Source organism: Cricetulus griseus, chromosome 3, assembly GCF_003668045.3.
Source record: "Cricetulus griseus strain 17A/GY chromosome 3, alternate assembly CriGri-PICRH-1.0, whole genome shotgun sequence".
NCBI lineage: Eukaryota > Metazoa > Chordata > Mammalia > Rodentia > Cricetidae > Cricetulus > Cricetulus griseus.
The window spans coordinates 145,738,245-145,761,236 of NC_048596.1; positions in this window are offsets into that span (position 1 = coordinate 145,738,245).

Below are 22,992 nucleotides of genomic sequence, written 5' to 3' on the forward strand. Positions count from 1 at the left end.
GTCTAAGTGCTACTGAAGAAGTATGTGTAACATGGGAGTGTCTATGGAGATCTGTTAAGTGATATGATGTGGAGTGCACAATGTAGTCCTTATGACATCCATCCTATTCCATTCTGGCTCCCAGGATATCTTCTGCAGGGCCTCTCTGCTGATGAAAGCTTTTATCAGGGGAGACTATGGGAGAAAGCACAAAAAAAGTGCAAGGTTTGTAATGCAAACAGATGTCTATGCAGACACCAAATGGAGAAAGAGAATAGTTCACACCTATGTGATTAATAATAGATGTTTGAGAGTCCATGAGAGAGTCTCTCAAACTTCTCAATGGACTATTAGTTAGGAATTAATATTTTGCATAAATGCAATTGAAGCACAAAAAGAATGATTTTCTCTTGGTCTCACAAGTGTGAATTTGAAGGCAGCATATCATTAATAGGGTCCACCCTTTACACCAGTCCCTTGGACCTACCAAAATCATAATCATCTATATAAGGAAAATACAGAAAAATAATGCCCAAGGGGGAATAATTCCCAAGGAACATCTAGACGGAAACTAATGTCCTGGGGGAAAATAAAATCTAGCAAAAGCAAGGAAAACAGGAAACAAAGCTGTTGAATGGAACATAAAAGAGAAAATACAGAGAATTCAATGGGGAACTGATAGAAGAATTCTGGAGCCCTTCCTGACTGGTACAGGCAGCCACTGCTTCAGAACCCAGAGCACTAAGTGGACAAGATTTCTCTCAGAAAGACAATGTGTCTGCCTCGGGAGGTGCAGAAAATCGTGCAGAGGGAAATGCATCCATCATAATCTTTTTAAATACACAGGATCTTACAAATTTGGATGAGTTGAACAAGGAAGGTCAGAAAAACAAATTCTATCAATGCCACTCAAGAACTTTACAGCTTGTTCATCTTTTAGGGTGGGTGTCTTCTTCACCAAAACAATCACTCTACAGGGATTAGATTGCAACTGTTTCATCCATTTTCTTTTTTCTTTCTTTTTTATTTAAATTCTTTAATTGCTACTCATATTTACATATCTATCCCCCCATTCCCTCGCCCTCCCATCCTCCCATGTTCCCCACCAACCCCCCCCAACCCAACACCAAACTCCTCCTCAAGGATAGTGAGGTCCTCCACCAGGGACCTTTGAAGTCTGTCATATCATTTGAGGGAGGGCATAGACCCTCCTTGCTGTATCTGGGCTGCAATAGTATCCCTCCATAGGGAATGGGCTCCCAAAGTCCATTTGTGCTCTAGGGTTAAAGACTGGCTTCACTTTTAGAGGTCCCATAGACTGTCCTGGCCTCCTAGCTGGTACCCACATTCAGAGGGCTTGGTTTGGTCCAATGCTGTTTCCACAGCTTTATGACTAGGGTCTCCATGCTCTCATTAGGTCAGGTCAACTGTTTCTGAGGGTTTCTGCAGCACCATCTTGGCTTCTTTGTTCATCCCTCCTCCCTCTCCACAATTGGCTTCCAGGGGTATGGTTCAGTGCTTAGCTGTGGGTGCCTGTTTCTGCTTCGAACAGCTACTGGATGAAGGCTCTAGGAATGGTAACCAAGGTAGACACCAGTCTCATTATAGAGGAAGGGCATTAATGGCATTTTCTCCAACACTGCTTGGATTCTTAGTTGGGATCATCCCTGTGGGTCCCCTAACATTTTCTCTGTGCCAGACCTCTCTCCATACCTGTATTGTCTCCCTCTATCAAGGCATCTCCTTTCTTGCCCTCCTCTATTCCTCCCCTCTCTCAGTCCTCTTGTTCTCACCCCCTTCTTCTCTTCCCACCTTCTTCCTCTCCACCCATGCCCCGTGATTCCACTTTGTTCAGGGATTCTCATCCCCCTCCCTTTCTTTGCAGTACTATGCAATCTTTTCTTGGGGTCCTTCTTTCCTAGCTCCTCTGGCAGTGTGGATTGTAGACTGGTAATCCTTTGCGCTATATCTAAAAATCATATGTGAGTGAGTATATACCATGTTTATCTTTTTGTGACTGGGTTACCTCACTCAGGATGGTTTCTTCTATTTCCATCCATTGGCCTGCGAATTTCAAGACTCCATTGTTTTTTTTTCTGCTGAGTAGTACTCCATTGTGTAAATGTACCATATTTTCTCTATCCATTCTTCAGTTGAGGGGCATCTAGGTTGCTTCCATATTCTGGCTATTATGAATAATGCTGCTATGAACATAGTTGAACATATGTTCTTATTGTATGAATGTGCATTCTTTGGGTATATGCCCAAGAGAGAGTTTCGTCCATTTTCAAACCCCAGTACTTAACAAGTATTCCTTAAAGACCATCTCTTGTGGCATCTTTGCACATGAAGGAACTGAGGCTTATATAAAGAAATATTTCTGATATCATATGAAGAGCATTCCATTACCATCCAATGGTGTTCTGGAGTCCTCTCTGAAGCTTTCTCACTGTTCTTAGCCCAATAAACCCTTACTTCTGAATAGTACATTCTCAGAACATACCCATATGATCACTGAATGTGTGACAATTAGGAATTGAAAGATCAATAATACTCTAAATATACATTTGTCTTTTGTGTCACATAATAGCTGTCCTAGTTTCATTCTGTTGCTGTGACAAATGCCATAACCAAAAGCAATATAGGACAAGTAGGATTCATTTCAGCTTACAGGTAATGGTTAATTATTGAGGGAAGTCAAGGCAGGAACTCAAGCAGGAACCTGAAGACAGGTCTGCTTGCTATTCCACGTCACATTACCTCTGGATAAGTCACTTTACATCCAAATAAGTTCCACAGAGGCCATGAAGGGTGCCTCTTCCTGACTGGCTCACAATACAACTTATACTCCACTACCTTTTTTTGGCAGTACAAGACAACCTGTCTAGGGGATGGTGCTGTCCACAGTTATCTTGGGCCTCCTACATCAATCAGCAATCAAGATAATCCTCCACAGATAATCCCACAGACTGATTGGATCAATGGAGAGCCTCAGTTGGGCCTCCACTCTCAGGCTTTTTCTAGGTTGTGTGAAATTGACATTGGAAACTAATTAGAAATGTAGTTCTCTGAATTTTGTACCCCAAGAACAGTGCTCTCAATCTTCCTAATTCTGCAAACTTTTATACACTTCTTCATGTTGTGGTGACCCCGTAACAAAATTATTTTATTGCTACTTCACAACTGTGATTTTGGTACTGTTATGACCCGTAATATAAATATCCGATACGCAACCCAAAGTGGTCATGACCCACAGGTTGGGAACCACTGCCCAAGAAGATATCAGCTTCCAGTCTCATTGGTGATAGGTGAGACTCTGTCACTGGGCTCTGACCAATAGAAACAGATTTCTTGACTCCTGGATCACAAAATCAGTAGGTTATAAATTATATTCCCTTCCTTTCCCTTTCTTCCCCACCAGCTGGAATACTAATGTGGGAGTCATGCAGGACCACATGAGTGAAGAAGCCTTCCAGTATTTGGGAAGCAGCAGTTTTGAAGTCCTTTAGTATGATGTGTTGACTGCATAGGCCCAGGCCTAAAGTCCTTATTGATAAGGTCAACCATTCCCTATTTGAGTAGCCAAACTTATAACCTAACAAATAATGTTTTCTCTGTTTATTTCTTCTTTTTCTCTAATGTACATTTTTGACATCTTTTTTAAAAACTCAGGAGGCTATAGTTGTGTGGACTTATATCTGAGTCCTCTGTTCTATTTTGTTGATCCCTGTATCTATATTGTGAGAATACCATGCTTTTTTATTATTATTATAGCTTTGCAATATAACTTGAAATCCAGTATGGTGATACTCTTTTTGTTCAGAATTTCTTTGACTATCCTGGTCTTTCCTGCTTCTACAAAAGTTTTAAGATTATTTTGAATCTATGGATCATTTTTTGTAGGATGGTCATTTTCACTATTAATTCTTCCAATCCATAAGCATGGAAGGTATTTCCATTTCCAGTTTCTTCCTTGATTTCTCTCTTCCTTCCTTCCTTTTTTGATGACTTTGAAAGTTGGATATTTCCTATAGAATTATTCATTCTTCTTCCCATGATTCAGAAATTTCTCCAAATTGCTTACCCCAGCAAACAAAACCATATGCTTGTTTTCATATTTTTTTATTGATTATTTGGGAATTTCTCATCATACACCCCAATCTCACTCACTTCTCAGTCCTACATGTCTGCCCCCCCACCCTTGTGACATCCCCCAGTCAAATAAAACACTGATGTATGATTAAATTCCCAGTAGCCAGTCACTTAAAGAAAAATGAGCCTTTCCCACCCACAGTCCCCAAAGAAGTCCTCAGTTGTGGAAACTACACATCAACATCCTTATCACAATTTTTAAGAGTTGTCTTTGATGGCTTCCTGTCTAAGCTGTTACTTTGGGGGAGGTAGGGGTTATCACAAAGCCATGTTTGCCTGTACATTGTCATGCTTCTTGTTATGACAATAATGGGAAAAACTTTGAAACTGTAAGCTAGCCCCAATTAAATGTTTTCCTTTCTAAGAGTTTCTGAGGTCATGGTAGACACAGCAATAGAACCCCTACCTAAGATACTACCATACTTTTAGAGTTAGTACCAATATTCCACAAACTATCCACAAAATAGAAACAGAAGGAACATTGCCAAATTCAGTTTATGAGGCCACAATTACCCTGATACCAAAACTACACAAAGATTCAAGAAAGAAAGAGAATTACAAACCAATTTCTCTTATGAAAATAGATGCAAAATTGAACAACAAAACAGTTGCAAATGGAATCCAAAAACACATTAAAAGATCATCCACATGACTGAGTAGGCTTTATCCCAAAGAAGGGATGTTTCAACATATAAAAATCAGTCAATGTAATCCAACATAAAAACAAACTCAGAGGGAAAAAACTGCATGATCCATATAACTAGACACTGAAAAAAACTTGAAGAAATCCAACATTCTATCATGCTAAAAAGTCTTGGAGATATTAGGGATACAAGGGGCATATGTAAAGATAATAAAGGCAATTTATAGCAAGCCTTTATTTAACATCAAATTAAATGGAAGGAAACTCAAAACAATTCCACAAAAATCAGGAACAAGAAAAGTCTATCCACTCTTTCCATGTCTAGTCAATATAGTACTAGAAGCTCTGGCTAGAGCAAAAAGACAACTGAAGGGCATCAAGGAGATACAAATGGAAAAGAAAGAAGCCAAACTATTGTTATTTGTAGATGATATGACAGTGTACTGGCTGGCTTTGTATATCAACTTGTCACAAGCTAGAGTCATCAGAGAAGTAGGAGCCTTATGATAATTTGTTCATCATCTAATAAAGCTTGCCTGAAGATCAGAGTGCAGAGCTAAGCACTAGTCAGCCACACTCCTAGTTAAGAGTTAAACCACTAGTTAACCATAGAGGACAGGCAGTGGTGGCCACACCTTTAATCCCAGCACGTAGGAGACAGAAGCAGATGGATCTGTGTGAGTTCAAGGCCACCCTGGGCTACATGAGAGTGAATTAGTCTAAAAGAGAAGCAGAGCTCATGCCTTTAATCTCAGAACTAGAGAAACTATAAGCAGGAGGTAGTGCATTCTCAGTGCAGTTGAGTTTTGGTGGAGAGCATTGCAGTCTGCAGTCACTCTGAGAATGGGATTGCCCCCACTTTGGTGTTAGCCTTGGCAGAGGTAAGAACTCTTTAGTGGATTGGCTGCTTTGCTTTTCTGATCTTCAGCTGGAACCCCAATATCTGTCTCTGTGTTTTTATTATTCATGCTACAGAGCCTCAGTTGAGGAAAAGCCTCAATAAGACCCAGCTGTAAGATATTTTCTCATTTAGTGATCATTGAGAGAGGTCCCAGCCCATGCTGGGTAATGCCATCCCCAGGCTGGTGCTCCTGAGTTCTATAAGAGAGTAGGCTGAGCAGACCAGGGGAAGCAAGCCAGTGAGCAGCTCCCCTCCATGGTCTCTGCATTAGCTCCTGCTTCTGGGATCCTGCCCTGGTTTGAGTTCCTGTTATGACTTCTTCAGTGATAAGTATGAGCCTAATAAACAATTTCCTCTCCAACTTGCTCTTTGGTCATGATGTTTCATCACAACAATAGAAACCCTAACTACTAAGACAGACGGCATACATAAACAACCCCAAAAAAATCCTTTAGTGGAGTGACTGGATACAACATTAACTCAAAAAAAAAAAAAAAAACTGTAGCCCTCCTATACAGAAATAACAAACGGGCTAAGAAAGAACCCAATGAAATAACACCCCTCACAATAGCCACAAAAATGTAAAATATCTTGGAATAACCCTAACCAAGCAAGTGAAAGACCTGCATGACAAGAACTTCAAGTCTTTGAAAAAAGAAATTGAAAAAGGTATCAGAAGATGGAAAGGTCTCCCATGCTCATGCACAGTTAGGATTAACACAGTAAAAATGTCCATCCTACCAAAAGCAATCTACAGAGTCAACACAATCCCCAACAAAATTCTTTACAGTCCTTGAAGGATAATACTCAGTTTTGTGAGGAAAAGCAAAAAACCTTCGATAGCTGAAACAATCCTGACAATAAAAGAAATTCCAGAGGTATAACCATCTCTGATTTCAAGCTATAATGCAGAGCTACAGTAATAAAAACCACATGGTACTGGCATAAAAAAGACATATTGATCAGTGGAATAGAATTGAAGACCCATACATAGATACACACCTGATTTTTGATAAAGAAGCCAAAAATACACGATGGAAAAGAGAAAACATCTTCAACAAATGGTGCTGGTATAGCTGGATTTCTTCATGTAGAATAATGTAAATAGATCCATATTTATCACCCTGCACAAAAGTCAAATCCAAATGAGTCAAAGACCTCGATACAAGACCAGGCACACTGAACCTGTTAGAAGAGAGAGTAGGGAATAGCTTTGAATGCATTGGTGCAGGAGACAATTTTATAATCAGGACACCCAGAGTGCAGGAATCAAGACTGACAATTAGTAAATGGGACCCTAGGCAACTGAAACTATTCTGTAAGTCAAAGGACACCATCAATATGACAAAATGTCAGCCTACAGAATGGTGTTAGTTTGGAGGTCTGGGCAATCTATGGGGCCTCTGGTAGTGGATCAATATTTGTCCCTAGTACACCAATGGACTTTGGGAGCCCACTCCACATAGAGGGATATTCTCTCAGCCTAGACACATGGGAAAGGGTCTAGGCCCATCTCCAAATGATATGACAAACCCTAAAGATCCCCATGGAAGGCCTCACCCTCTCTGGGGAGCAGAATGAGGTTGGGATAGGGGGTAGGGGGCAGGGGAGGAGGGGAGGGAGAGGGAACTTAGATTGACGTGTAAAAGAAGCTTGTTTCTAATTTAAAATTGGTCTGATTATAATCAAAATATACAAAGAACTGAAGAAATTATATGTCAACAAACCAAACAATCTAATTAAAAATGGGTTATAGACCTGTCTTAGTTAGGGTTTCTATGACTGTGAAGTGACACCATGACCATGGCAACTCTTATAAACTTAAGTAGAGCTGGCTTACACTGTCAGAGGTGTATTAGTTCATTGCTGTTGTGGTGGGGAGGGAGAGAAGCATGGCAGCATTCTGGCAGACATGGTGGGGGAGATGGAGCTGAAAGTTCTACATCCAAATACGACAGGCAGCAGGAAGTGAATGTCACACTGGACCTGGCTTGAGCATTTGGGACTTCAAAGCCCACCCCCTACTGATGGACTTCCTCCAGTAAAATCACCTCTACTCCAACAAGGCCACACCTCCCTATGAGCCTATGGGGCCATTTTCATTCAAACCACTACAATACCTAAACAGTGAATTTTCAATAAAGGAATCTCAAATGTCTGAGAAACACTTAAAGAAATATTCAGCATCCTCAGCCATCAGGGAAATGCAAATCAAAACTGCTTTGAGATTCCATCTTACACCTGACAAAATGGCTAAGAGCAATGACAGCTCATTTGGAAAGGATGTGGAGCAAGGGAAGCACTCCTCCATTGCTGGTCAGAGTGCAAACTCATACATACACTATTGAATTCAATATGGCAGTTCCTCAGAAAATTGGGAATCAATCTATCTCAAGAACCAGATATATCACTGTGGCTAACAGAGCAAGAGAATGTGGGGAAAGATGACTTGAATGGGGCCAGTATTTAGGGATGATGTGAAAATATCCTGGAACCTGTGAGGTTGACACTAGTGAGGGATCCTAGGAATGTGGGTTATAGATCCTGAACCCTCTGTAGCCAGGCAAGGCTTTCAGTTGTGGGACTGGGATACCAACCCAGCCACAAAATCTACAACCCACAATCTGTTCTGCCTGCAAGATGCTCTGGGGCAATGGTAGCTCAGAGCTTGTGGAAGTAGACAAACAATTGCTAGTCTAACCTGAGGCCCATGCTATGAGAAGGAGCCCAGGCCTGAAACTGCCTAAATAGCCTGTGTCTGGAAGCTGGATGCCTCAGAGACCTAGGGCGGAGCAAAATGCAACTGAAAAAAGCCAATGAAATGATTCCTAATGATATTCTGCTATAGTCATAGAACAGTGCCTAGCTCGATCACCATCAAAGAGGCTTCATCCAGCAACTGATGGGAACAGATGCAGAGACCCACACCCAAACATTAGGTGGATCTCACAGAACTCCGAAGAGGGGGTGGAAAGATCGTAGGAGCCAGAGGGGTTGAGGACACCAGGAAAACACACAGCCCACAGAATCAACTAAGCAGGGCTCATAGGGGCTCTCAGAGATTGAAGCCTACATGGGCATGTACCTCTGCATACATGCTATGGTTGTTTGGCTTGGGGTTTTTATGGGACTCCTAACAGTGAGAAAGGGGGTGTCTGTGTCTCTTTTGTCAGCTCATGGGACCCTTTTCTTCCTATTGGTTTTCACTGTCCAGCCTTTATACCTAGTCTTACTGCATCTTATTATGCCATGTCATTTGATATTCCTGGGAGGCCTGCTCTTTTCTGAAAGGAAACAGAGAGTGGATCTGAGGAAGATGGGGTCTGGTAGGAGGGAAGTGAGGACAGGCTGTAGCTAGGATATATTGTATAAGAGAAGAATAAATAAAAATAAAATGAAAACAAAATAATGCACGACTTACCTATACCTACTAAAATGAAAATAATTAGATGTGGTAAATACATGCAATGAAATAAATGTTATCAGCCTCATAAATGCTCATGAGGGAATACAATAGCATGGATAAGTCCAAACACATGCATTAAACTGATCTCAGCAAACAAAGCAATAGGCCAAGCAAAACTTTGATAGTAGAAGTATCTACAGTAGCTGGCTCTTATGGCAGCAAGAACAGTAGGAGGCTGGAAAGGAATTTTCAGAGGAATGGAAATATTCTGTTTCATTGAGACATAATCAAATGGATCCATCCACAGAAACATATCAACTGTATAAGTATCACCTGTGCATTATAATTATGACTCAATTCATTGAAGTATTTATGAGAAATTTCATAATAATTAAAGTATTGAGCTCCTGAAAATTAAAGAGAACAATAAAACTTGTCCATCTTCCATGAAGAAGCATGGAAATCTGCCATAAGGGACTGGAGGGAAAAGAGGGCTAAGGCATCAGGAAAGGCATGGGAAGAGTGCAACTGGGAATTAATGGAGGGTGTCTAGGAAGACAAACTACCTCACACCCTAGCTATGCATGGACATTAGCTTATCTGGTTATAAAATCCCATACTTGTCAAACTTGTAGATCGATAAATGTAAAATGGTCACTCAAATTTCTGAATGGAGATTTCATGCAGGCTTCTCTTAAAAAGGTAGGAGCATGGGGCTGGAAAGATGTCTCAGAAGTTATGGGTATTTGCTCTTTCAGAGGATCTGAATTCAGTTCCCAGCACATATGTGTGGCTCACAACATCTGTAAACCCTAATTCTAGGGGATCTATGCCCTCTTCCGGTCTCTTCAGGCACCAGGCAAGCATGTGGTGCACATGCACACATGAAGGCAAACATTTGCACATAAAATGAAAATAAATAAATCTTTTTAAAACAAAAGCAGTGCCTACATTTATTCATTAAATCATTTATTTAATAGTCCTGCCAAATTAAAGGAAACTAAGATTTTTAAAATTTATTCTATGTGTTTTTTTACATCATGTGTCTTGATGCCATTCATTTCCCCCATCCCTTCCTATCTGTACCCATCCTCCACCCCTGTACCTCCCCAAATAAAACAAAATTTAAAGGGAAAAATTCTTTAAGGAAAAAGTTTTAAAATCTCCTCATGGAAGCTGTTTGTCCATATATGTTTACTTGCAAGTGTTTGTTGCAGAGTCATTGGTCTAGTTCAAAGCCTCAGGTTTCTGCTACACTATCAATACTGGGCCCTCGCTGGGACTCTTCCTGGGTATCCTGTTGTTTTCCTGTGTTGTGGAGATCCTGAAGCTTTGGGTCTGTGGATCAGGTTTCCTCATATGTTCCAGCAGATCATAGATGGGGTGGATGGAAAACTAGAATTATGTAGCTAACTAATTCTTTTAATATAATCAAGACTGAAAGTATAAGGAACGGAAAGAGAAACCTATCAAAAAATATTGGGACTACAGAGATGGTTCAGTTGGTAAAATGCTTGATATCCAAGCATGAGGATCTAAGCTTGCTCCCTAGAAACCATGTTTAAAAAGAAAAAACCTGGGCACAGCAGAGCATCTCTGTAATCCCAGTGCTAGGGCAGTGGAGACAGAGCTCCTGGGCTTGCTAGCCAGGTATTCTAGCTAAGTAAGTGATCCCTAGGTTTAGTGGGAGGTTCTGTCTTTAAGAAGAATAAAACAGACAGTGAAGAAAACGATAACAGAATCAATTGATAGCCACACATGTGCACACACAGGAACATGTATCCACAAATGCCCATGAACATGTGTGCACACCACACACACACACACACACACACACACACACACACAGAGAGAGAGAGAGAGAGAGAGAGAGAGAGAGAGAGATCCTCTAATGTTATCAAGTACTGTAGGCAATTAAATTTAGACTTCTTATACAGTGCTTTAGCCTTCTGCTAAAGGAAGGATTTCCCAAAAGAGGAAATGGTCCTGCACCCTAATATTTGCCAAGCTCACAGTGGGGTGAAGGGGGTGGCGAGGCTCTAAGCAAGGCACTTGCAGACACACTGGAGTGGGTGTTTGTTTGGCAGGTCCTATCTTGTAAGTCATGAGGGAGATTATCTTAACTGCTCTCAGGTCAGCTGAACCACCGAACAAGGCTAGGAAAATCCTCCAAACTGATTGGGGAAATGTTGAAGCCATATCTGTGTGTCCTCAGCGGAGGCTCTCAACTGCTCACCAGAGTATCTGTGACTCTGAAAGCCTGCTCCCCAGCGGGTCCTACATGGTACATGTAGAAGCATCCAAAAGATCTGCATACCAACTTCCACTGCCTAAAGGAAACAATAGAGAAGTAACAATAGAGAAGGTTGAGTTCAGACAGCTGCTATCACAGACAGGAAAACTGTTACCAGATAAAGATGACAAGAGATACTGTGTGATGACATCCAAAAGAAGGAGAAGTGGGGGATACAAGAGAGCCAGATATACCCCATGCCTACAGCTTTCCTCAGCAGACATCTCATGATCATGGCAGGCCAAAGAGGGGAAAGACCAACACCATGCAACCATGCAGAGGATGGAATCTTGCAGCCAGGTGAGTGGGCTTCTGCACTGTGCATGCAAAGAATCATAGGCGGGACAATCAGCCTTGTAGTAGTGATGAAATTAAATGTCCAACACGAATCTTGATTAACCTCCTTAAACAGGAAGCTCTGACCTTCCCCTTCTGAGGTGCTCAGCAACAGGGAGGGAGTGCAGCCTACGGCATACATGATGTCTGATAAAAACTTGGGCTGCATCAGAAGTACCATGTGAGGCCAGGTTTGGTGATGTTTGCCCTTAATACCAAGCCCTTGGAATACAGAGGCAGGAGGATCTCAGGGAACTAGAGGCCAACCTATATACATAGTGAGTTCCAGCATACCCAGGACTACATAGAGAGACTCTTTCTCAAAACCCAAAAACAAAAGAAGAAGGAGGAGGAGAAGGAAGAGGGAAAGGAGGAAGTATGTGTGTAATTAGATGGACATGCAGTAGCAGGAGGTAATGGCACTGAGCATGTTCCAGCCTCAACCATAGACAAAGGGTTATGAGATGGTGAAGAGCCAGAGATACAGATACACAGGAAAGAAATAGGTAACTGAGATTCTGCATCTCATCAGTAATCTGGAATCAGACCGAAGTTAAAATCAGACCATGTTAAAAATGTAGAAAGGGAAGCATTTGAATTTAATATAAACTTACCACACAGAAAAATCAACTGGAATTTTACTCAGATAAACCAAACTATTTCCTATGTATATTTACAGATTTGTGTTTCATGGATGTAAATATGGCAGGCACTTGGAGTTTCATCTGTCATGCTTGCTTTGTGTTGTTTTGGTTTTTATTCTGTTTATTAATTCTTAGAGTTTCATGCATTTTGATCATACTCAACCCCCTCAACTCCTCCTAGATCTATCCCCCATTCCCTACCCACCCAACATTGTGTTCTCTCTTTTTATAAACCCATCAAGTCCAAGTTGTGCTGCCCATCTATCCATATATCTGTACATACTCTGGAGCAGTCTTGACCTACCAGGGACCACACTCAAAAAGTAAAACAGGGATAAAATGTATGCAAAAAAGAGAAAGGAGAAAGCTCAGCAAATTTGGAGTTAAAATCTAATTGTATGCTGTTAATTAGACATTGATTTAAAAATGGAGAGACTAAAAGTAAAGGGAAACCATTTGTCAGATAACTACAAACCTGAGGTAAATACTAAACAGACATAATTAAGTTCCATTAGTATTATACAGCTGTGAGATAGATATACAAGTTATTGTTCTTATTAGAAAATACTAATTGCATTTCATATATAAGAAAATGTCAAAAGCATAGTTTTAAAAGCTAACATAAATGTATCAGAAATGCACCTGGATTATCATGAGTTCAAGGCCAACCTGGATTACAGAGTAAGAACTTGGCTTTAAAAAAGGAAAGTAAGCCACAAGATGCCTTATTGGGCAAAGGCACTTATGGTGCAACCCACTTACAGGTGGAAGAGGTGGCTCAGTGGCTAAGTGCACTGGCTGCTCTTCCAGAGGACTCTGGCTCAATTCTCAGCACCCACATGGCAGCTCACAACCATTTGTAACTCCAGTTCCAGGGGATCTGGTGCCCTCTGATGGTCTCTGCAGATACCAGACACACATGATGCATAGATGTGCATGCAAACAAAACCACTCATTCACATAAAATTAAAAAATGTAAAGGTGGGAGAAGAGAATCAACTACACAAAATTGTTCCCTGGTCTCCACGAGTATATGCAGCATGTGTACCCGCACACACACAAGACTGGTAGGTAGATGACAGATAGATGATAGATAGATAGATAGATAGATAGATAGATAGATAGATAGATAGAATAAATTCAAGGAATATCTTAATAAATGAAGTTATAGCATCTGTCCAGACATAAAAACATTCTGAAAATTATAATTTCTCCATTTTCTTTCATTGTATATCCAGTGCTACTCCACTCATTCTCAACAGAATTTATGTACAAGTTTGGCAAGTTTTCTTTTAAATTTAAAAGCCTCATTAGATAGATAAAATATGATTCAAGAAGATCCTGGGGAGAAGGCGCATACTTTCCCCTGAAACCATGATTTTAAGAACAAGGCCATGCATGCTGATGCATGCCTTAAACCCACTAGAGGTCTAAGGGTCTCTGTGAGCTTGAAGCCATGGTCTACATGGAGAGTTCCAGACCAGCCAGAGCTACCCCCAGACTAACACATAAAAATACATTTCATTTTAAATTTTAAAAATAAATACATGGTACAGATCTGGGCTAAGACATGTTAACCAGCACATTTGATGGTCAAGCAGACCACCCATGCACCAAGCTTCAGCATAATAAAGCCAGCCCAGGAGATGAAGTGGAAAAGGAGAGATCTTTATTGAAGCCAAGAAAAATAATATCTTAGGGAGATAGAGAACTGGTTAAGAGCAAATGGTAAAGCGGTTTCTTCGAGATCACTCTTTCAACACAATAATACTTAGATTCAAACCTAAGCCCAGGCACTAGCTCGCTCACAGTGTGAGCTGGGTGACCTGGACAGAGCCACTTCCCTCAGTCTCCTCTCCTTCTTCATAAAATGGGACTGACCCCTCCCAGCTGTGACACTGGAATCATTTAGTAAAGCTTTGTGCTTCACAAACTAGGCTGGTGGCAAGTCCTGTGTGTTGACTGTCTGAGTAAGCCCTGATTTTGAACTATAGCAAGCATTATACATGCCTTTCAGAATTGTCATATTAAAATGTGAATGGTACAATATAAACTGCCTAGTACAACAGCTGATTCACAGACGCTCAGTAAGTTCTGTTATTCTGCCTCCAATTCCATTGCCAAGTTTCAGGTTAAATTCAGGACCTCCACCAGATGTTTTACTAACATGTACAGAGCTAAGTGAGAAACTCAATACTATTCTATTTTAATTGACATGTAAAAACGGTACATATCCATAGGATATCATACAACAATGCAATACATTGTATGGTGCTCAAAATAGGATAGGCATACCTATTTCCATTTCTTTATGGAAAAAAACTTTTCTTTAGATTTTTGGAAAATGCACCACCATTTTTTATTATCACCCCACAGGGACTGCACACCAATACTCTTATCCAACTGTAAATTAGTCCCCACTGATCATATATCCCATCCCTGCTACTTCCCCAGCCAAACTACCTCTTGACCCTTAATGTTTAAGATTAACTGTTGTAGGGTACGCATATGAGTTAATGTGGTATTTGTGTTTCTGTGTCTGTTTTATTTGAATAAGAATGAATGGATTGGTTGACTTGAATATCTCTTGCTTACTTATGTAACTTCAGGGATCCTGACACTGGGAGAACAAAGAGCAATCTTTTAAATTTGACTTTGGATTCTCAAAGGAATCATATAAGACATTAGGCATGTAAAAGAAATTTGACGTTACCATATTTGAGCACTAGATGGCAGTCAATGGTGCTAAAATCAGGTCATCCTTGACTGGCCAGCTTAGGAGACACAGTCGGCTGAAAAACCAAACAGCATGCGACCCTCATCTTGATCTTCTTGACTGTTCCATTCTCTTCCTGGACTTCTCCAAAACCTCTTAAGCCTGGTTTGGAGTGCAAATCTCCAAGGCCATTCAGCACAGCTAACGATGCTAGTCTTTAGGGTTGACGTCAGAAACAAAGTAAGCCATGACTCCCCTGCCGGCCTGCAACTGAGAGAAGCCCCAGGCTGCACCTCTGCCGCTGCTTCTCTGTCAGAACAGATGCCTCTAGTAAACATTTTACTTGAATAAGAATTGATTGGGTGGGTGGATGGGTGGGTGGGTGGCGAACTGGAAACCTATCAAATAGGAGAGGATCACCATGGCATTTCTAATTCTCTCTCATCACGGGAATGAAAAATACGGAGACTGGCTGCCTCATGGGTCTCAGCAGATGGCTCACCAAACAATGTCACTGAATTTTGGGAAGCCTCGGTGACCTTCACAGCAGTTTCTTCTTCCCAGAAGCCTTCAGAAATGACTCCACCTCATGAGTCTGCTAGCCTAGTTTTCCCAAGTCAGTGCGCAACCAGGGTGGGGCCGGGAGACTGTTAGTGGCCCCTGGGTGGGTCTGGGAGAGGTGGTGGTGGCTGCCAGGGTAGGGCAGGGTGTGTCTGAACTCTGAGGCACAGGACTGGGTGACAGAGCAGGGGGAACAAAAGTTCAGGCACCGATCCACTTAGGCTCACCGCTGAGGAAGTGAATGACTAACTCCCAGATGCTCTGCGTATTCTAGGATTTACTCGTTGGATAAGAAGAGGCTCTGTGTCGCGCCAGCTCTTTGTGTCCAGCCTGAGTTTAGGAAAACAGTTTTGACCAGGTTAGCTACATCTAGCTTACAGACAGCTAGGGGCTGAGCTATGCATGGGGAGGGTGGGTAGCCAGGATCAATTGGCTATAAGGGTCTCTATAAGTCTCTTCCCAGCTTCTGGGCAACTGAAGCCAATTCCTGGAGAATGAAAAGGAGGAACCTGGTGCATCCTGGTGTGGGGACCCACAGGTTCAAAGGCTCTGAGGCTGAACCAGAGTGAATAAGCGATACACAGAACTTGGGTGTTAGTCTTATTCTAAGGACAAAGGCATTGAAGGGCTCTAAGGATGAGACCCAATCTGGTCCACAAGAGTTGCATCACTTTCAGGCTGAGAAGAAAAGGCATTGTGAGGGCATAGAGATGCATTATGAAGCTACTGCAGGAGGGGATGCCAATTGGCCAGATGTGGCTCTGGAGATGAGGAGAATGGATGGCCTCAGATCAGACCTGGATGAATTTACTGAAGAATAGATGTGAAGGTACAAGGTAAAAGAAAAGATATAGAGAGTGTAAACGAGGCCTGATTACCACTAGAATAATGTGGGTGTTATCAGGGACGACTCTGTGACACCCACTTCTGCTGGAACACCTCTATTGTTTCTGCCATCTGCCATGCAGGCTTCTCTGTGCCCAGATGCACTGAGCTCCTTTCTGCCTCAGGATCTCAGCTTAGAATGCTGGTCCCTGGTCTAACTGGACCAGAGTGATCGATGGAGGAATAGGACTTGGAGGTTAGGCTTGTCTAAGGCCAAAGCCATTGAAAGGCTCTAAGGATGAGAGTCCAGTTTTGGACAGCTGCTCTGAGGGATAGGGATGGGTTCAGTGTCACTGCAGTGTTAAACTTCCCCACAAGAGGGCGCCAACAGACTTCTTTCACAGGGCTCCACCTTAAACCTCACTGCCCAGCTGTGTGTACATATGGTCATGTTTGTGGGGCCTTTCGTGTTTGCCCTTACAGTTTAAAAGAGTGTTTTTCTATTGCTCCAAGATGGGGATGGAAGAAAGTGGCACCCACAGGGACCCTGTTTTTCCTGGTACCTGGCACCCTGTACTCTGCTGTGCTGGGCTGATTTTTTTGTCTCCACTGACCTTTGAATTAAGGGAACACACATTAATATTTCCTTGATCTTAACACTGCGCTTGGCAATGACCCCAAAGATTTCTCAGCCAACTGGGTAAATTTAAGGTTAGAAGATTGAAAAGGCTGGTCAGGGTTTAGCACAATAAAAGGAGAGGCGGGTTGGTCATTAACTTAGCTCTAATTAGAGGTAGCTGTGGCACACCGGGGAGGGGGCGGGGGCGGGAGGGCATCTTTGGAAGATGGGTGTAAGTCCTGGCTCTGGCAGTTTCTAGCTGAGTGTGGTGTCTGCCTGTCTCCGCTGAACTCACTATGTCGGCAGCAAGCAGGGCACACTGAGGGCAGTGGTGAAATGGAGTGTGGTTCTAACTGCCGTCAGCATGGCTGCTTGAGAGCCCCACACACACCCTTGCACTGACAGTGGCCCCTGTGCAATATGGAGTTGAGAGGGGACCATGGGAGCAGCTGAGTGTTTTCCTTAAATAAGGGTGAGGACCAGGAGTCAATGCTGGGAGCTGGGAAAGGAGCCAGGGAACCGAGAACAAGATGGGGCACAGTAGAAGGGAAGAGTAAGTAGAGGGGTGACCCGGAAGGATTATCCATCTGGGATAACTACTCCCTGCCTCAGGCTCAGGCATGGTAACTGCTGGGGATAGACCTCTTTCCAATTATTTTGATACAATATATTTTGATCATATTTCCCCTCCCCCAGCTCCCCCACCTCCCAATCGATCCACCTTTAAGCCCCTGCCCCTGTGTGGAGGCCAGGACTCAATCCCCAGTGGTAGCTTAGGTGCTATCCACCTTGTTTTTTGAGACAGGGTTTCTTTCTTGGTCCGAAGCTCCCTAATTTGGCTGGGGTGGCCGGCCAGTGAGCCCTAAGCATCTCCCTGTCTGCCCCTCCCAGCACTGGGGTTAGAAAGGCATGCCTCCACATCCAGATGTGAGGTGGGTGCTAGGACAGTAGGCACCTCACCCAGCCGAACTATCACCCCATTACTCTGCCTTGCTGTTACTGTCATGGCTGTTTCTGTGGTGGTGATGTTTCTTTGTGTGCTGCAGTTTTCACTGTGAGCCCCTAGAGTGGGGAATTTATAGGGCTAGCTTGAAGGTACAGTCCTACACAGAGATTGAAACCACTTCTGCCAGACATCATGACATAGGGACAACAGCCAGGCCCCACTTGTTTTGTTTTAACTGACCGTCTCGGGGGTTTTGAGGCCATGCTTAGCTTCGTGTTACTTCTCAGTCCCAAACCATGAATGCTTGGCTTTGAAACCTCAAGAGCTTTCTTCCTCCACCAAGCCCAAATCAAAGCAGACATGGAGTTTTATTCCCTTTCTCCTTGATCACCCTTTTTCTGGGGGCATAGCTACTCCTGAGGACTGTTTTATGTAGAGGCATCACCAACACAATTCTGTACCCTGCCTGGGTAAGGAGATCAATGAGGAGTGGCAACCTTTTCTACCCAGCAAATTCTATGGCCTAACAGTTCCATGCCATGCAAAGGCATAAAACGCCTCAGTGTTTGCCAGTTTCCTCACACATGTACGCTTGAATCTGTCTTCGTGCTGGCATGGCTCTCCTGCCTTAAAGTCTGTGCTATGCATTGGAAAGAGTGTTTCAAAAGATATCCTTCTTATGTGTCTGCGTTTAATAGGCTAAGAATTGTCCTGGAGAAATGGCTCCGTGGTTAAGAGCACTGGCTGCTCTTCCAGAGGTCTCAGGTTCAATTCCCAGCATCCACATGGCAGCTCACAATTGTCTGTAACTCCAGTTCCAGGGCTTCTGACACCTTCACACAGATATACATGCAGGAAAAATACAAATCCACATAAAATAAAATAAAATTTTAAAAAGTCCCTTTCATAGGCTAAGAATTTGGAGACAGCTTCACTCAGGAACCCATAAGACATTTGCATCTTATTCCCCTCCCACATCCACCGAATCAGAACCTGCAGCTTTCCCAGTGCCCTGGGACTCACCTGTGTAGCAAAGCACAGGTTTGTCTTTCACAAGATCCAGAACAGGAAGGGGGTAAGAGTCTGAGTGATGCGTGAGGATGGGACCAAACAATACTTGTTCTTTCTTCCACCGGCTTCTCTCTGGGTCCAGTTGCTCATAGAGAAAGATGAGATCCATTTTGGCACCTCTGTCAGCTCTTGCCTTTCAGTCCATCAGACAGCACAATTGACAAGAGTCAGCTCTGGGTGGGTCTTGAGTCAGGCATGGCCACCAGGAAGTGGGCTCAGAGGTGCTAGTGCTGTTCTGCCTGGAGCTTTCATGGTGCCCTTGTACCTACTGAGCCTTCTCCTGCCACCAGCTTCCCTTACGCCACCCCCCCTGCTGCCAGTCTGTGTGATTGCCTTAGATTCATGCTGAGAGCAGAAGATGCACCAACCCTGGGTCCCATCACTGCCCATCCTAACTCTCAAGGAAAGTAAGGCACACCCTGGTCCCCCAGGCTGGGTGTACTCTCAAAGCCTTCAGCTTCTCGCCATTAAGGATCTAAATAAACTTCCTCAGAGCCAGAGGCAGGACTAGACTTCCTTTGGTGTTGTAAAAATTTCTGACTGGTATTGTTTTCATCCCTAGTGTGGAAGGCATCTGTAAGTGTCCACAATGGCATAGCTAAAGAGAGAGGAAGTTGTCCTTCTATATACAAAGTCTACTAAGCCTACTTCTCTGGAAAGAAAGGGAATGGAGGAAGCCATCTGGAGTCTGGCTTCCAGAACTATAAAATTACATAAGATTGCTTTAAATTCCCAAGAAAAATGTCCCACCGTCCTGCTCCTCACACAAGGTTCATTTCGTACTCAGAATCCCTGCCCCGATGAAGTATGGCAGCTTCTTGCAGCATGCTCACACAAGCTGCACCAGGAAAGAACCGGGCTAATGTCCCATGAACCTCATGCTGTTCCATAGTGCCCCAGCACAGAGGAGAGGAGAGATGATGATAGAAAGACTAAGGGAGGCACAAGGCTTGGGGAGGAGGATCCTGGTAATGCATAGGAAGCCTGCTGTCTCAGCTGAGCAGCTAGTCAATGGAGAGTTTGGTGACAATGCAGGTAATCATGACACCACAATCCATTTTCTAGCCAGTCCTCAGCACTTGAGGAAGTGCTTAGCAAATAAATAAGCACTAAAAAAATAAATGTTTGAAAATGAAGGAATCTTGGCATGTGAAGATTACTTGGGTACCTATGATAGGCAAAGGTTTTCTGTGTGTCACATGTAGTCTCACGGCACCAAAGAGGTCTACATTTGTTTTACTGATAGCCGTACTAAAGTTCAGAGAGCCTGAATTTCTCAGTCACAGGGTAAATGAGCTGTTGACAAAAGGTTTAAAGGTCTTTCCCTCCCTCTAAGTTGGAGGATTTAGTCTTGGATCATGTTGACTCAGAGCTGACACCATTGCCAGTGGCTCTGAAGACAGTGGGTGAGAATTACTCGGAGATGAATGATGGCTGGAGATGGGGTAGTAACCTTTAGCAAGTGACCATGGTGTGAAGCCTGGAGCTCCTCAATACCCATGCTGTCACCTCATCAGAAAATCCCAAAGAAATGCCTTCCTGGGGTGGCTGGCACGATGACCTCTGAGTGTCCTTTGGCCTCTGTTGGGTCCCATGCTTCCATTTTCCATAATTAAGTGGTACACAAATGTGGTCAAGCCAGTAGATCCTAATCTTTACTTTCATCTGTGGAGGGGACCCTGAAATAAATGGAACCCACTGAGATTGACAACTGAGTATCAAAGGTCTGCTCAACCCACTGAGATTGGCAACTGAATGTCAAAGGTCTGCTCCTCTAAAACCCCATCTTCTCATCAAGCAATCTGAGCTCAGAACCGTGAATGCTCTGACCTATGCTTGGAAAGGAAATGATGTGTTTGGCCTTTGCTCTGCATGGTGAGTTGAGCCAGCATTCACTAGCCTGAAGCTCAGCCTCCTCCATTTCATGCTAGAACCTTCTCAAGCTGGAATGTCAAAAGTCACAACTGACAAGATGTTCACAGTGTTGGCCTTTTGAGCCTGGGAGACTCCACTTGAAAGGAGAACTGGATGCCCCTCATCCACCATCCATGAATCATGGAGTCCCCACACCCACCATCCACATAGCATGCAACTCACAATACTTTAAGATGCTGGTGGAGGGCCCAGGCCCTATCGCCACAAAGGTCCTTGGTTTCTAAGGAGCTCATCCAGAGTACACTACAGCTCTCTCTCTCTCTCTCTCTCTCTCTCTCTCTCTCTCTCTCTCTCTCTCTCTCTCTCTCTCTGTGTGTGTGTGTGTGTGTGTGTGTGTGTGTGTGTGTGTGTGTGTGTACATGTATGATGCAAATCTGTGCATTTGGAGGCCAGAGGTGTCATTCCTCTGAATCCATCCATCTAGTCACTTGGAACTTGTCAATTATCTGGGCTGGGTGGTAAGCCCCAGGAAGCCACTTCTCCACACCTCCACACTGCTGGCATTAAATGCAGGCACCACTACTCCTGGATTCTTATGAGGCTCTAGGAACTGGATTTAGCCCTTATGCTCATACAGCAAGAACTTTAGCAACTAAGCTATCTCCCCATCCCTCTGTTAGATTTATTTTCTAAAGGATTTATTTATTTTTATTTTCTATGGATGAGTGTTTTACTTGAGCATGTATATATGTCTACTATATGTGTGCCTGGTACCTCTAGAGTCCAAAAGAGGGCATCAGATACCCTGGACTTGGAGTTACAGATTTTTGTGAGTTCCCATGTGGGAACTGGTGATTGAACCTGGGTCATCTGAAAGAGCAGCCAGTGCTCACTGCCCTTCTTGGGGGAGGCTTTTAACTTCTTTCATTAAAACAGACCCTCAGAATAATTAAATAGTCATGAAGCCATCATAGGCCAATACCACACCTTGGCCCCCAGATTTACCCAGTAGATAAATCCTTGTAAGGTTCTATTGGGGTGGCAATGATATGCCTGTCTCATTTCACAAGAGAGGGCAGTATGGCCCAGGTTTATGCCCTGACTCCCTCTCAGCTATATAGCCTTGGACAAGTTCACTAACTAACCTGAACCTGAGTCTGAACAGTTGACTTTGGATGGATATGGTGATGGCTGAATGAAATCATAGCCCAAGGGAGCTTAGCACAGTGTTTGACACTGTTACGATAAATCTTTCTGCCAAAAGCTGCCTGAGCTCCACCGCCATTTGTGAGCTTTACGCCAGCCGCCCGCCCGAGTTAGGCCCAAATGAATACACAGAAACTTGTATTAGGTTCAAAGCTGCTTGGCCAATGACTAGGATTCTCATCTGTTAGCTCAGTCTTAACTATCATAAACCTATATATTTTATAAGACTTATCTTATTGGACGCCTTATTGGCGTCCCTCCTTGCCGGTGGGACACATCCTGCTGCTGGAGGAGCGAGGGTTAAAAGGGCCCTTCCTGTTTCTCCTTCGCTTAAATATGAGTCTCCTTGCTATGTCATTTCCTTCCTGGATCATCATTTCTCTACTACATTTCCCAGAATCCTCTTTGACTCCTAGTCCCGTCTAACTTGCTGTCTCATTGGCCAAACAGTATTTTATTTAACAATCAATAAGATAAACATACACAGTACATTCCCCATCATGACACATGACAGATAACGAAACATGGACCAGCCATGGATGTGTGTGTGTGTGTGTGTGTGTGTGTGTGTGTGTGTGTGTGTGTGTGTTTGTGTATGTTTGTGTGTGTGTGTGTTAATCTCAGAGAGGCCCACAATCAGAGCAGTGCAGACTGAGCAGGTTGTCTCAGGCAGTCTTCCCTGTACAGCATCCCTCAGCTCCTCACAGCAGCCTAGTGAAGCTAGTATTGCTATTGTCATGGGGCATCTGGATCTGACTTGCCAGCTACTATCTTTCACACATATCAGAGCTAGGATATGGGCTCTACTCTGTGTGACTG